Source organism: Polypterus senegalus, chromosome 5 (genome assembly GCF_016835505.1).
Source record: "Polypterus senegalus isolate Bchr_013 chromosome 5, ASM1683550v1, whole genome shotgun sequence".
Classification (NCBI taxonomy): domain Eukaryota; kingdom Metazoa; phylum Chordata; class Cladistia; order Polypteriformes; family Polypteridae; genus Polypterus; species Polypterus senegalus.
The window spans coordinates 66,965,424-66,972,889 of record NC_053158.1 but is presented as its reverse complement, the minus strand read 5'-3'; positions in this window follow the sequence as shown (position 1 = coordinate 66,972,889).

Below are 7,466 nucleotides of genomic sequence, written 5' to 3'. Positions count from 1 at the left end.
ATCATTAATGCAGACCATCGTAAACGTCATCCCAGTTTTTAATCGATACGAGCTTCTTGGACCTGACAGCAGCGGCAAGCAGTAATAGATCACCACACAGAACAAATTAAATGCATGATATTCAAACTCTCTGCACATTTAGAATCTTTAGATTTGTACTTGATACCACTTTCATAATGAAATGCATTAAAGTGTGTATGTTACATTTTACATATAATTTCATTTAAATAATGAATACTGTTAATAATTACACACATGCGGTGAATAATTACACACATAGGGGTGTCACGGTGGTGGAGCGATAGCACTGCTGTCTCGCAGGGAGTTATGTTGCTGGTATTCCACACTGTGCTCCGGTTTCCTTCCAAAGATATGCAGATTTGGGGATTTGGTGTCACTAAAATGACGCTAGTGTACGTTTGTGCTTGTATTCACCTTGCGATGAGCGGAGGCCTCGTCCAGGGATTGTTTCTCACGCGTGCCCAATGCTTGCTAGAATGGACACATACCTGGATTTAATCAATAAGCATAATTTTCAGAGATATTGCGGTAAGGTGTAATCAGAATTTAATGAGTGTTCCAGGCAATTCACAACACAGAGAAGCCGAACCTGTTTTCACCGTGATAATGTCTAGCACTGCCACTTGGTGGATTCCTCCAGATTTACGTACGCACGCAAGTATGAACACTACAACGTTTGTGTAGCAGGAGCGTCTGTTGTAGCATGCGTCGCATGAAGTATAACTCCAGCCTTAGGGTCCAGGACAAAACAGAAAAAGCATTTTTATGAAAATCCATCCCAAAGAACAAGACACTTTTTGGAATTATGACTTTGAAGAGGGAGTCAGAATTGTGGATATAGTCTACAGTCTTGAGGGAGATGTTCCATTGGATACTTACTCTAATAGGTTCAAGGCCCCCTTGAAATGATGGCACACCTCAGTTCCAGGTCAAAATGTAGAAAATATTTTTATGTAAAATCTCATCGTAGAACAACTTTTGTTAAAGATTTATTCTTCTTCTTTCGGCTGCTCCTGTTAGGGATTGCCAGAGCAGATCATCTTCTTCCATATCTTTCTGTCCTCATCATCGTGTTCTGTTACACCCATCACCTGTATGTCCTTTCTCACCACATCCATAAAACTTTGCTTAGGCGTTCCTGTTTTTCTCTTCCCTGGCAGCTCTACCGTTAACAACCTTCCCCCAATATACCCAGCATCTCTCCTCTGCACATGTCCAAACCAACACAATCTTGCCTCTCAGACTTTGTCTCCTAACTGTCCAACTTGAGCTGACCCTCTAATGTACTCATTTCTAGTCCTATTCATCATCGTCTTACCCAATGCAAATCTTAGCATCTTAGCATCTAGGGATCTGCTACCTCCAGCTCTGTCTCCAGACAGTACCCACCTGCCTGCTAGTACCCACTGTAGTAACTTTGAGCCCCGCTTTGAAATATGGGAACATCTAGGGTCCAGTACAAAATGGAATAAATTTCTTTATGTAAACCTACCCCAGTGAACAATTTCTGGTAATCTGTTAAGGATACAATTGTAACGAGTCAGGGTGACCCCAAGTATATAAGAGGACCTCGGGGTTGGGCACACTGTAGAACAAATCTTGCTAAAGAAAGTTTTTCAAAGTTTGTCTTCTAAAGGTACATACTGAAGTAACTTTGAAGTGCCCCTTTAAATTGTGGTACTTGGGGCCAGGACATTTCTACCGATCTCAGCCTGTACCTCATCTAATAACAAATGTGTAAATCAGAGTTGAACTGATATCTTTGCAGAGCCCCATCTGTCCAAAAGCACCAAATAGATGCTTGAGTGGAAGAAAAGAGCTAAAATTCAACAAATGACAACTGTGATGGAGAAAAACATGCCCAAAACAAGACACTGGTGTTGTAGCTGGACATGTCTTTGATCCAATCACGAGAGGTTACACACTCCTTCAAAAATTAGCAGCTCCTCAAAAGGGGAATTCTCCTGGCAATCTTCACAATGACCTCTTGTATGCTCTGAAACCTACTCTTTGAATTTGAAAACTGGGGCCCACTCTGCCAAGCCAAGCACTGAGCCCAGTCTGAGAAGCAGCTATTACTTCAGCTTGTGCCAGGACGTACAGAGGACACAGCAAAGAAGTTACTGAGAAAGCAGAACACATTGAGAACAAAGCACTGTGTTGCAAAGAGAAAGAGTGCACTCCAACTCAAGAAGAATCCTAGAATCCTCTACTTGAACCTGGAACAGCAACAAACAACTCCACACAACATTGGACATCTTTAAATACAGGTTTCAAAAAACTATTTATCTGTGCCAAGATAAACTAAAGCTCTACACAGCCATTGTCACACATGTGCACATGGTAGGTGCTAAAAGAGCTGAATGAAAGTAATTTCATGCCACACCCTGGGGTGGCAGTGTGCACTAACTCTTTCTCTCACTTCTATGCAGACCAGTTATGGGAAATTCCGCCTGGCCCTGATGACGTCACTTCTTGTTCCGGCCTCAACGATGCAATTTTCCAGTACCAACCCCACTGATGATGTCACTTCCAGTCCTGGGCCTAATGATATCACTTCCGGCTCCAGTCCTACTGATGACATCACTTTTGGTCCCGGGCCCAATTACATCCAATCTGGTTCTGGCTCCTCCACTATTGACATCAGCAAATCAGTTCAGCTGTGGACTCCAACCTGAACAAATCTGTACCTTGAATCTATCCATTTGGAGCCACGAACAATATACAGGTGGCTGCTCCAAACCTTTTTTTGTGTGACGCTTTGTTGTACTTCTGACACCAGTAAACAGCCAGCTTCTTCAGTGTTACATGTTTGCCTGTCTGATCTTGATGTGTCCTGTCATATGTGTCCCTGTATATATGGAGTCATCACATTTCTATAATCCATGTGTTAATCAATACATAGTATTATTGTATTTCTTAGAACAAATGTGCTTCAGTTACCTTGGTGTAAGTCTGAAGGCTGGAGAACACCACCTACAACAGAGAAAGGTAAGGTAAATAAAGTAAGAGCCTTACCAAATTATTTAATTAATTACCGGTATTGCCTAAGGCAAAACATTTACCAATGGCTTTATAAATTATAGAACTATAAGTGTTAGATGGGCAATTTAGTTTTTCTTCAAAGTGTTTTCACTGTGCTTTGCAGGTAGGTCCATGCACAGTTAATAATTAGGTAGAGGGATCCTGCCAATAGCTTGGAATCAGAATGCACCTTAGTTGTGAATGCACTTGACTGGGTGACAGGCTCTTTAATAACAAAGAATATATATAAGACAAGAAAATGTTTGGTGAGCATTTCTGAGTTTAATGTTGCCCAGCATCCACAAGACTGCAGCAATGTCAGATGAACGAAGGCAACACAAACCACAAAGAAAGATGGATGTAAGGGGTAGCATATTGGGTGAACAGAGGTTCCTAAATGCATTGACGTAATTAAAACATGTGGACTTACCATTGTGCCAGTTTTACTAAACGACTAGCAAGTTTAGTAAGTATTTTCAAATAGCATGTCCTTACCAGTAAATCCAATGTATTTGTTTCTCATTACCATCTTTCTGGAGTTTCCCTGATTTAAACAATGGGGTTTTTTTTGCTGGAGGGCTGTTGCCACTCCAGTCCAGCCTGAGAAGTGCTGCTTGCCAGCTATTACAACACTATCTCACAAACCTGAATTAGCCCTGAGTGATTTATAACACATCTTATAACAAAACATATTTTTAAAAATTAATTTCAGGCATGTGACAAACTTTCAGTTTTCAGGCATTCAAGTGGTCTATGGGGTTAATTTTGGGTCCACAGACCCCTTGAATGCCCCACATTTGCAGCTTGTTTGGCTGCAGTGACAGTGTATGCAATGGCAGACTCAGATTAACAGACGTATATGTAAGTTTTTTCTATTCAAGACAATGTACTAATAATTCTTAATTTAAATTACTTTGCAGCCAAATCACAAATTAGGCCTTAAGATAAACAAGAAGCTACAAAGAACTAATATTAAAGGAGAAATGAAATCCAAAAAAATATTTCTGATATAGACTCCAAATATATCAAAATAGACTGGAGAATCAACTAAAAGATGAACACATTAGATAACTGGAAACAAGCGGAAAGTTCAATTTGTTAGATTGCCTTTGATGTTGCGTGCAGTTACTCCATATAATTTAATGCACGAGAAGTATGATATCCAGGATAACAAAAATTGGGCGTGATAAAAAGAAAAATGTAAAATTAATTAAAAGTCTTTATTATGCAGAGTATTATATTAAAGATAGTGAAAAAAGACTATCTGCTTCAGCCCTCTCATTTGAACAATTTTCTGAGGCAAGTAACCACAACAAGTCCTGCGTCTGCTTCTGCTGGAAACAGAACTCCCAACAGCCTAACCCTATTTCAGCAGTATTAGTTTTACCCCAGGAGGTGGTGTAAAGTCATTTTTTACAGGAGGAGACCTTAGTAATTTTAGTCTTGTCAAATTTGCAGTAACTTTTCCCAGGCTGCACATTCCCATCTCAGCAAAAATTATGGAGAGTTTTACTTTCTGTAAAAAGTAACCACAGGTTAAACTAGTCCTGGGCAAATTGCCTTGTCAGTGAAATTCCATCATTTGAGTGATTCGAATGGGACTAAAGCTACAGAGGTCCTCCGGTATTAATTAGTTTACCCAGTGCCTAAAGTGGAAAAAGAACTGTTGGTGTACTCAGTGCATTGAATTTAAATATTATAAAATATTTATAATATAATATTTAAATATTAATATTTAAAATATTTAGTTAGGTCCATACATATTTGGAGAGTGACACAATTTTCATAATTTTGACTCTGTATGCCACCACAATGGATTTGAAGCAAAGCAATCAAGATGTGATTGAAGTGTAGACTTTCAGCTTTAATTCAAGGGATTTACCAAAAATATCGTACGAGCCATTTATGAATGACAGCCATTTTTATACATGGGGGCTCCAAAGTATTTGGACAAATTAACATAATCATATACAGTAATCCCTCCTCGATCGCGGGGGTTGCGTTCCAGAGCCCCCCGCGATAGATGAAAATCTGCGAAATAGAAACCATATGTTTGTATAGTTATTTTTATATATTTTAAGCCCTTATAAACTCTCCCACACTGTTAACATTATTAGAGCCCTCTAGACATGAAATAATACCCTTTAGTCAAAAGTTTAAACTGTGCTCCATGACCAGACAGAGATGACAGTTCTTTCTCACAATTAAAAGAATGCAAACACATCTTCTCTTCAAAGAATGCATGTCAGGAGCAGAGAATGTCAGAGAGAGAAAAGCAAACAATCAAAAAATCAATACGTGCTTTTGGGCTTTTAAGTATACGAAGCACCGCGATAAAGCGGCATTTTTTAGAGGAGCATCCGTATCCTCTAGGCAAACAGCCCCTCTGCTCACACCCCCTCCATCAGGCAGAGAGAGTGAGAGAGACAGAGAAAAGCAAACAATCAATCACCGCACAGGAAGCATATCGCATATCATTGAGGAGTTTTATTTAATACGTAATACATGCTCTGATTGGGTAGCTTCTAAGCCATCCGCCAATAGCGTCCCTTGTATGAAATCAACTGGGCAAACAAACTGAGGAAGCATGTACCATAAATTAAAAGACCCACTGTCCGCAGAAATCCGCGAACCAGTGAAAAATCCGTGATGTATATTTAGATATGCTTACATTTTAAATCCGCAATGGAGTGAAGCCGCGAAAGTCGAAGCGCGATATAGCGAGGGATCACTGTATATAATGAACATTTTCAATATTTGGCTGAAAATCCTTTATAGACAATGACTGCCTAAAGTCTGGAGCCCATGGCCATCTCCATGTGCTGTGTTTCCACTCTGGTGATGCTTTGCAAGTTCTTTACTGCAGCTGTCTTCAGTTACTGCTTGTTTGTTGGACTTTCTGCCATCAGTTTTGTCTTCAGGAAGTGAATTGCATGTCTAATTGGGTTGAGGTCACTTGATTGATTTAGCTACTGAAGAATATTCCACTTCTTTGGTTTGAAAAGTACTTGGTTTGCTCTTGCAGTATGTTTTGGCTCATTGTCCTTCCATACTGTGAAGTGTTGTCCTACCACTTTTGTAGCATTTGGCTGAATCTGAGCAGACAGTGTAGCTCTATACACTTCAGAATTCATCCAACTACTTCTGTCAGCAGTTATATTGCCAAAAAGCACTAGTGAGTGACTTCCATTCACAGCCATGCATGATCATGCCATAAATCTGCCTTGACTATGTTTCACAGATGATGCGGTATTCATAAGATCATGAGCCGTTTGTTCTCCCTACTCTTCTCTTACCATCATTCTGGTGTATATTGATCTTAGTTTCCCTTGTCCAAAAAAAAATGTTCCACAACTGGATAGACTTTTGAAAAATGTTTTCTGGTAAAGACTAATCTGTTCTTCCTATGCTTGAGATTTACCAGTGGTTTGCACCTTGTGGTAAACTGTCTTTACTTTCATGAAGACTTCTTTTGATTGTAGACTTTGGCAATGATAGGTCTGTCTCCCATCGAGTGTACTTGGTTTGGCTAAATGTTGTGAAGGGATTCTTCTACACTAAGGACAGAATTTTGCAATCATCCACAACAGTTGTCTTCTGTGGTTGTCCAGACCTTCTGGTGTTGCCGAGTTCACCAATGGGTTCCTTCTTTTTAAGAATGTACCAAATGGGTGATTTGACCACTCCTCGTATTTCTGCTATTTCTCTGAAGGGTTTTTTTTTTTCTCTGCCTAATGATGGCCTGTTTTTACGTGCATGGACAGCTCTTTGGACCTCGTATTGAGAGTTCACAGTGACAGCTTCCAAATACAAATTCCACACTAGGAATCAGTTCCAGTGTTATCTGCTTAATAATTAATGAATTAATGACGGACCTGCTCCAACCTTGCTTTGGAACAGCTTGTCAATCAAATGTCCAAATACTTTTGAGCCCCTGGAAATGGGGGGCCTTTGCAGAAAAATGGCTGTCATTTCTAAATGGCTCAAACAATATTTGGTAAACGCCTTAAATTAAAACTCCAAGCCTACACTTCAGTCCAAGATCCAGGCCTTTAATGACCTCTTGGGCACAGCCATCAACAGTGTGTCTGTTTGCAGAGAGAGTGTTGACCTTGTTGAGAGGTTTACTTACCTTGGCAGTGACATTCCTGTCTCTGGTTACTCTTCCTGTGAAGTCAGTCGAAGGATTGGGAGAGCATGGGGGGGTCATGAGGTCTCTGGAAAGGGGTGTGTGGCGCTCCCGATATTTATGCAAAAAGACGAAGGTCCAAGTCTTTAGAATCCTGGTGCTTCCTGTCTTACTATATGGTTGTGAGACATGGACGCTATCCAGTGACCTGAGACAAAGACTGGACTCCTTTGGTACTGTGTCCCTCCGGAAAATCCTTGGGTACTGTTGGTTTGACTTTGTGTCGAATGAG